At 40.8% G+C, this 9,435-nt stretch overlaps 1 pseudogene across 1 annotated transcript; it reads left to right on the top strand.

Annotated features, from left to right (window-relative positions):
• The first annotated feature begins 6,411 nt into the window (after positions 1-6,411).
• Positions 6,412-8,801, top strand: LOC307111610 (kelch-like protein 15; annotated as a pseudogene). Its single transcript has 2 exons — positions 6,412-6,480; positions 7,278-8,801. The product of its transcript is annotated as a kelch-like protein 15 (transcript).
• Positions 8,802-9,435: the final 634 nt, after the last annotated feature.

The following is a 9,435-nucleotide window of genomic DNA, read 5'->3' as shown; positions in this document are numbered from 1 at the left end:
ACTGCTGTTGCCTGTTCCTAGGTTGGCTTTGGCTCTGCCAAGCCAGCAAAGAGATGAGGACAAGGGTAGACTGTCAATCCTCCTATTGATCTGTAAATCTATCGGCATCAATAGACACATCCTCACTGGTGACTTTCTGGGTCAGTAGCTTCAGGTGCATGTGGAGGACACATTACATTTTGCCTTAACAACCAGTGGGCAATGGAATTGGTTCTGTGTATTGGTATTTTGAAAACTTCCAATAAAATCTGAAGATTCAGAGGCTGTTCCCAAAATAGCCAAATAAGACTTCCAGTGGCTCACTATATCCTCAGGCCCACATCTGTATTTTCTAGCTATACAATACTGTATCTATTATATCCCAATACCTCATCTTTAGAATATATTTTAGGTGTTAAGCTAGAAGAGCCCAATCCCTTGAAATCACCATCCTCCACCCAAAAGGAAAAAACAAAACAAAAAAACCTACCCACTGTTCATGTTTATAATCCTCACTCAAAATGCAACACTACTGATAGTTTTTATTGAAGCAGAAAAAAACCCTCTAAAAATAAAATTGGCTGCCTAATCCCTGCTATGCATGATGTCTTGTGGAGGAACAGGAATCTTTATTGGCTTAAAGTCACCCTCAAGCATATGGGGATAACCAAGACTAAGTTTTCCAAAGTCGTCAGGCAAATTATCTTGTCCCCTACTAAAAGAAAAACAAGTCCCTACAGATATGTGCAGCTGCAAACAATTGCTTATCTCCATTAAGCACTCACTTAAAAGGCTAATTCCAAAGACCTTGCTGCCTACACCTGTGTGAAGCAAGTAAACAAGTTTTAAGAGGAAAGGACAGCATCTACATTTTTTTAAAAAAACAAAACAAAAAAACACACCTGTCTATAAAACCATGTAAGTGGTCATTTGCACATACCAATATTAACTAATCAAGGCATCAGTAACAGTTCTCATTTCTAAGTGGCCTGGGTTACTCCCAAAATAAACATTTTATTCCTTCTGTTGCTAAATATTGTCAATCTCCTATAGGAATACAAGTCCCATACTACTTTTTTTAAAATGGTGTCAAATTAATGATTTGAAAGTGACTTTAGGGACCAATAGTAGCCTCCTACTTCCACCTAGGGACAGAAGAATGCATGCTTAAGATTTCATGAAGCAACCAACTATCAGTACAGAACATGAAAGAGTTATGAAATACTACCACTACCAGGCGCGACCTAAGTTCCAGACAGTGTGCTGGGAACATTTCATAGGTTGTTTTGATTTTCACCACAAAATATGATGCTATTAGTAACATTTTTGAAGTTTAGGGAAGTGATTTGTCTATCATCACACAACTTTAAGTGGCCAAACAGGCAGTGAAATCATCTTACTCCCAAGAAGAGAGCCTTAACCACTTCCTGGTCTATTTTAGGAGCTGAGCATGTAGCAGAGTCGCTAAGTTGGCCGCAAGCTGGAATCACCTTAAGAGCTGGAGATTGTTTTTTGAATGTAATATCTGGATTCAACCCTCAAGGAATTTAATAGCTTTCAAGTGTGCCCTGTACTTTGAGATTTTTCCTAAAACTTCACAGGTAGCTCGCATGGGCACCCAAGCCTGTGAACCACTGGTGTAATAGAACCAGGAAGCCTTCTGCACCTCTTTTCTCTTCCTATTGGGTACTAGAAATGGGAGCAGTTTAGCATAGGACTTAAAAGGGATCAATTCAGGGGTCATTTGGATCCAATCTGAGGTGTCACTTGCTAGTTTTATAATTTGGGCAAAATTAACCTCTCCAAACTTTAGTTGTCTCACCTGTAAAATGGAAACTCCAAGACCATTCAGGATGATTATGTTAAACTAGAGGCTCGGTGCACAAATTCGTGCACAGGGTCAGGCCGGCTGGAGGGAGGGGCTGCATGCAGTTGGCCAGCCGGCCCCGCCCCCTGGTCAAACTCCCGGTTGAGGGGACAATTTGCAAATTAGCCTTTTATTATATAGGATAACATAAGAGGTTAGCAGGGTGCCTGACAGGCAGGAAGTTTACTGAAAATGTCACTATTATTTGTCCCGTTATCATCATCTCTGAAATATGGCATCTTACTGGTTTTAGTGATTTCATGAAATATAAATATGAAATGAAGCATAAAATAACATCAGTAATGGTGATGACTATCCTGGAGTCACCCATTAGTTTGTGAAATAGATTCACGTATCTCCTCATTTAATAGACACCACATCGCTGGGATATGTTGCCCCATATTATAAGTGAAAATGAAGTTCAGGAATACCAAGTATCTTTCCTAATGTCACACAGTTTTCAAGTGGCGGAACCAGAATGTGAATTGACCAACAATATAGTTCAGGTTCAAGTCAAGTAACACTCCATACAAACACAAGACTGGTTATTTTTTCCAAAACATAGCAAAAGGCATATGAGTTTTTCTTCAAAGCAGACTCCTCACTCTAAACAATTTCAGAAGTGAGCTTTTGAACTACCCTTGGAGCTAGTTTTTTCAATACACGAGAAACTCGCTCTCATCTAGTTGTTCCTTGTTTTGTGCACTAGAAAGTATTACCCAGTTTGACCAGCCACTCGATTCACTTTAAAATAATATTTCTCTGGGTACAAATTTGATTTCAGGGAATGAACAATAGAGAGTTTCCATCAATGAGCATTTCAAAAGGATTTGCTCCCAGATTGTGCAGGTAATTTCAGAAAATGAATTTCGAAGATGATGAAACTGTAACAGCATCCTATAAAAAATGACTGAAAAAGGTTGAACCTCTTTGGATGTACAAGGTATAATTTGTTTTAAATTCAAATTTCCTCATTGTATTGCAGCAACTTAGAAATAGCTCTAGATACATACAAGAAGGCACAAGTGAGACCTCAGAAAATTTCCAGTGGCTTGGATCATTACTGGGGGGGGGGGGGGGGGGTCAAATGTTTTTACTTTGGATCCCATTCGATTCAAAGGCCCCAAAATCTTTTCGTCAATTGAGAGTAATCCCCCCACCCCATGTACACAGATGAAGTCACCTGACTTTATTTTTCTTTGACTTTATAGAAATGGCCTCTATAAGGATACTCTGGAGGTTTACTGATTCTCACAATAATTTATTTCTTTATATTTTAATAGTTCTTCCTGAAGATATATAACTACGGCATACTCAGTATCAATCCTATAATCTTTATGAAGTTAAAAAGTGTCCTAATAAAAAAAAGCTTGAAAACTAATCTCAGAAAATTGGCCCTAAAGAAATACGTATGAAATACATGAAAAAGAAAAATTAAAAACCAATATTGGCAGCAAATGGAAATTGGGTTCAAAGGCTGAAAAAGCTATTAAGTCATCACCATGAATGAAAGAAGTTAAAGCAGAATTGGGTAGATAGGGTAAGGGGTGGAAGAAGGAGGAATAGTGGAGCTAGTTGGAATAGTTGTTTTTGAAACAACCAAAAATGTGTTTTGCAGGAAACAGGATGGCAGAAAAACAGGGTGTTTTGAAACAAGGATGCTTTTTTTGCAAGTGAAAGAAAACAATGTTGCATAAAGGCCAGGAGCCAATCAGAGAGCAGCACAGATAGACAAAGAGCAGGCTTTTTAGCAGATATAAGGGGAAGAGCAGAATGCATCTGGGACAACCCATTTGAATCTCCTCCCTGAGCAGGGAGCCTGTGTTTGTTTGCAATAAACTCCTGCATCGATTGAACGCCTCTGGTCCGCGGCCTCATTATTCGATTCCATGAGACAAGACCCCAGGAAAAATGCCTGCTCACCAGTTCCAGCATCAGTGAATATTCTCTTTCCCAGGCTTGTTGCTAGCGGTTGCTTCAAAGACACAAGAAAGGATGCTAGAGGTGATCCAGTCCAATTCCCCAGCCCTTCCATAAGTGAAACAAACTAAGGCGAAGAGATTAAAACGCTTGCCGACAGGCTCTTAAGGAGTAGAATGGGAAACTAGTATTCAAGAAACTTGTCTTCTGACTCTTAGGACAGGCCCCATGACAATGTTTGAATTGCTTTAGACATTAGGAGTAGAGAATAGCTGAGCTCTTTTAGGTTTAAAGGGTTTTAAAAATAGGCTCCTAATTAGGTATAAGGATGAGAGGCAAAAAATACTAAATTTGAGTCCAAAAACAGTTAGACTGTTGAAATGAAATCTATAGAGTCCAGGGGCTAGAAAAATCAATGGGTTTGATAGCAAAGGGCTTATAAAGACACTTGGAAATCAACTAACCCTCACTTACTTTACAAATAAGGAATCAACATGCACAGGAAATGACATAACTAAAAAAATAAATAATAGTTAGCATACATTGACTTGTGCTCTGGGTCGAACACTTTCCTAAGTCACTGATGTGCACATTCTCATTTTTATCACAACAGCCTCAACAAATAGGTTCTATTCGTATTTGTGTTTGTAAAATGAGGAAACTGAACGAGAGCATCAGTGAAATAGGGTGGGAGACGGCCTTCTGTCTAAATTGGCCCCCAACGATCGCTGCCTTCTGGTATTCCCTCTTACTAATGACTGAGCTCTAACAAAAGTGATTCGGTGACACAACACTAACTTCTGCCTTGCTGCACTCTCCAGTTCTTAAAGCTTGCTCGTTCCAGTGAAGCCAGACGCCGTGGCATGTGCTGCCCTACAGAGAGTCCCACATGGCATGGAACTGAAGGTGGCTTCCAGCCAAGAGCCAGCAATAAATCGAGGCCCTAAACCCAACAGCTTGCAGGCAACTGCGTCCTACTAAGAACCACGAGAGTGAGCTTAGGAGCTGATCTACCTTCAGTTGTATCTTGAGATGAGCACACCCCAGGCCAACACTGACTGCAGCTGGTGAGAGCCTCTCAGACTGAGGATCCAGCCAAGCTGCACCAGGACTCCTGACTCATGGAAACTGTGGAACAACAAGTACTGTTTTAAGCCACTAAGGTTTGGATAATTTGTTATGCAGCAATTGATAAATAATTCATCTAGTAAATTGAAATCTCAGCATTTAAGCTCAAGGATATCTGACATCAGTCTACTTTCTTACCTTACACAAGGATAGCCTTTGGCAGATCATAGGCATGATACTGTAGGTTAATTTTACATCTTCATTAATTTGTCATTTTTTGAATAGCCTTCTGGAATGAGTTAAGTATAGAACCGAGGTTCCACTGTAATCCTGAAGTAATCACTCGGGTGGCCAAGAGTGCTCGATGGGCCTGGAACTGCTGTGACATCAAGAAACAGTCCTACCTCATACAGTATTCTGGACCCAGCAGAGACGCTGGTGTCACGGACAGAGGGAGGGACAGAATCTTCCATGTCCCCTGCAGGAAACTGAGTAAGAGTGTCAGTGAAATAGGGTGGGAGACAGCCTCCTGTCTAAATTGGCCCCCAGTGATCACTGCCTATATTACCAGAACCTCTTACTAGGTGTCAGGAACTCTCCTAGATTGTATGATATGAAGATGAAGACAACAAGGTTTCTGAACTTATCCAGTTCATACTCTATTAGGGAAGAAAGACATGCAAGCAAAACAAACATTTGATTTTGAGTGGTAATTTTGAAATTATAGATATTTGTTTTCATGACTACATATGCAGTTCTGGCCTTTCCAGATTTTATGTAGACATCCACTGAATGTCTTTCTGCTTTATTAGTTGTTTGTTGTTTTTGTTTTTGTTTTTTGCAGTACAGGAATTAACCCTAATTTACACACACACAATGTTATTTAGCATAAAAACAATTATTCATTCCTATCTTTTCACTCAACCTAAGCACACTGATATTTTAAATAATGCTTCCTGAAGTTAATACAAAGTAGATGGGGTATTACAAAAGACACCTATGGGGAAAGCGAAGAAAGAATGGGAGATATTTTTTTTTAAATATATTTTATTGGTTTTTTACAGAGAGGAAGAGAGAGGGATAGAGAGTTAGAAACATCGATGAGAGAGAAACATCGATCAGCTGCCTCCTGCACACCCCCTACTGGGGATGTGCCTGCAACCAAGGTACATGCCCTTGACCGGAATCAAACCCGGGACCCTTGAGTCCGCAGGCCGAAGCTCTATCCACTGAGCCAAACCGGTTTCGGCAAGAATGGGAGATATTGAGAAGCGAAATACAAAATAGAAAATAAGGGCATTTTTAGGAGGGGAAAGGTAAGGGTGATATTAAAATTGACAGAAAAGAGCCGATAGGGTCTTCTTTCCCAGGACTGGTTCTGACGGGGGGGGGGGGGGGGGGGGCAGCAGGCGTGCACACCCCCTCCCCATTGCATGAGCGTCAGGGAAGGGTCCCTTCTTAGATGTTCGAGGAGCCTGCTGAGTGCTGTCCACACCCAACCATGCACTATCCTGCTGCAGACTGCCTGCCCAACACTAGAGGTTGGATGAACCCCCAAGGCGTTTCATGCAGGGGACATGGAAGATTCTGTTCCTGCCTCCATCCGTGACACCAGCATCTCTGCTGGGTCCCGAGTATTGTGTGAGGTAGGACTGTTTCTTGACATCACAGCAGTTCCAGGCCCATAGAGCACTCTTGGCCACCAGAGTGATTACTTTCAGAATTACAGTGGAACCCCAGTTCTTGAACTTAACTCATTCCAGAAGGCTATTCAAGAAATGATTTGTTAGAAAACCAAATCATTTTCCATTAGAAATAATGTAAATTGAATTAATCCATTCCAGACCCACAAATGATTTCCTGTTTTAACCATATCTAATGTACTGTTTAATCTATAAATAAACACTTCTTTACTTAAATTTATCGAACCACCGTCTACTAGCCTTAAATGAATCACTTGTTCCAGGGGAGTCTTTCAGGAGGTCATCATGCAGCATCTTCGCTTTTTCACATATCATTGCCTCCAAAATGCTGCCTAACTGCCTTTAGTTTATCCAAAACAATTTTTCTGCCTCTCCCATTTCCTGTGATTGATGTTTCATGAGCACTTTCACACCCTTAGCACCATCAGCACTCATGATGGCCTCTCTCTGTTTGAAAATTGTGCTAATCATCAATTTGCCAGCAACAAAAGCATAAAAACCACTAAAATATCCACAACACAATTTCCTGAGATATTAATAGCACACGGTTTAGTGTCACACATTCTCTTTTTTGTTTGTTGCCTGAGAGATGCTTTTTGTCATGCTGAGGTATCTGCATGAATGAGTTGTTGGGTCAACTTGGTCCAGAACCAAACTAGGAGACATTTGAGAACCAAGGTAGGAGACATTTGAGAACCAAGGTTTGGCTGTGTGTTTACTGCAGACACGAGTGAGATCAGGACAAAATTCATCTAAAAGGTCTGCTACTGGTTTCCACCACGTCCTTCAGTTTGCACACTAAGGAACTACAGAACTGAGTGTGAATACTGTTTGTGAGATTCTTCAGACTGCCATGTATGTTCAATTTATAGGTGTGGAGAAGTTCTGCTTCTCTTTCCTATTAGCAAAAACCTGCTTAGAAAATTGTGCAGAAATCCTGAAACTCTTAGATGATTTCTGGGTCAACATAGAGGGAGTCAGGGAGAAGCTGGAATCCATTCTGCTAGATGACTTTGTGCCACTCATGTCCAGGCCTGACTCCCTGTCTTGTGAATTTTGAGAAGCTCGTATCTTATTTGGACAACGTTCATCTGAGCAGGTTCCCAGAGCTTAAGCTGTACAAGGCTATGCGGTCTTGGCTGCGGCATGATAGATGCTGGGGACATACCAATACCATTATTCAGAACATCAGTGACCCCATCCAGTGTTTTTTGAGAAGGTTAAGACATCAGAACTTTATACTCTTGACAGCTGTGCTATGAAGTTGACAAAGCATTGAATTATTTTCAAAATGTTCACCAGCAGCCTTTGTTGGACATGAAATCAATCCACATCCACTCTGCCAAACCCCAAACATCAGTATTTGAGGAATGATTAGACATAGCATGGTTAAGAGTAAAATATTTCTCTTAAAGAAACCAAGAGTCTTATGGGAACCAGAAGGCCCCCAAGTACCTCTGTGCCTGGACTGCCTTGCCGTTATCAATAACTTCACGTTCTTATTAGGCAAGGAAGAACTGGGCCCAGATGGCAAATTCCATGCTATTTCCAAAGTGTTCAGGTAGGACCTGAGAAAATTCATGGCTCCAGATGGCAGACATGCCTGTACCATGTTCAGAACTTGCAGTTGATGTTACTGGGAAGTTTGTTTATGCTGTAGCAGGCAGAACCAGAGATGAGACATCACCAATGATAAATGGGCATTTTGGGGCCTTATCCCATTAATAAATATGGACATGAGAGGACAATGCTCAATAATAAGTTGTATATCACCAGTGGAATCACTTCATTGTCCACCTTCAAACAAGTGTGGGTTTTTGGCCCCAGTAAAGAAGGGACCATAGAACAATGGACCAGAATAACTGGAGTTGTTACCAACTGCTGGGAGAGTAAAACCAAAATGAATTACGTAAGATGCTTTCACAAGATGGTTTCTTACAATGGTCAGCTTTACATCTTCTGCGGTGTCTGTGTGATCTCCAGGTCCTCTTTTTGAATCTCAGGGGTGCCCTTCTGCAGAAGTGTATAAGCCAGAGACTAGTCAGTGGACCATCTTGGCATCCATGCCAATTGGTAGAAGTGGCCACGGTGTATCTGTGCTGGACAAACAGATAATGGTTCTTGGAGGCCTTTGCTACAATTGTCGTTACAGCAATTCCATTCTCACTTTTGATCCGAAGGAAAACAAATGGAAGGAAGATGAGTACCCACAGATGCCCTGCAAGCTGGATGGTTTACAAGTGTGCAACCTGCCTTTTCCATAATATATACTGGACGAGGTCAGATGCTGCAACGAATGACATCCTTCTCGCTTCAAAGCCAAACAAAAATTTTGTGACAGATTAGTTAATTAAAAACAAAGAAAACCTCACCAGTTTTACTATTGAAGCCATTGGTCTAATAGCATAAAAACTTTTCATTCTGGGCTAGCATCCTTTTTATTTTTAGTGGCCTCAAACTCATGCAATAAGTTAGTTCTAAGCACTAGCTCTTGAAACTACTTCCTGAAGCAGTTTAATAGAATGATCCACTTACCTGGGAGGCTGATTTTATGCTTTAAACATTTCTCCTGGTTGCCAGTGTAGGAGTCCTGCATCTTCTAAGAGAAGACCTGTTAAGTGTCACTTGATGTAATTTCAGTTCTCCGATCTCGATCTGAAACCTTTCTGAACATGTTTTCCAGTGTATTTCAGTCCATTAGACCTTTTAGTTTTATTGTTTAAGCTTAAAACTCTTGCCCTTTTGCCTGGCTTTTTGCTGAAAATGCAAAAATATAAATTTTCTACAAAGTTAACTTTTTTTTTAATTGTTTTCAGAGAGAGAAAGAGAGGAGAGAGGAATAGAAACACCAATGATGAGAGAGAATAATTCATCCGCTGAGTCCTGCACGTCCCCTAC

This window comes from Cnephaeus nilssonii (assembly GCF_951640355.1).
Source record: "Cnephaeus nilssonii genome assembly, chromosome: 15".
NCBI classification, from domain to species: domain Eukaryota; kingdom Metazoa; phylum Chordata; class Mammalia; order Chiroptera; family Vespertilionidae; genus Cnephaeus; species Cnephaeus nilssonii.
Note: the sequence above shows the minus strand (reverse complement) of the source record. Positions and strands in the feature narration are given on the sequence as shown.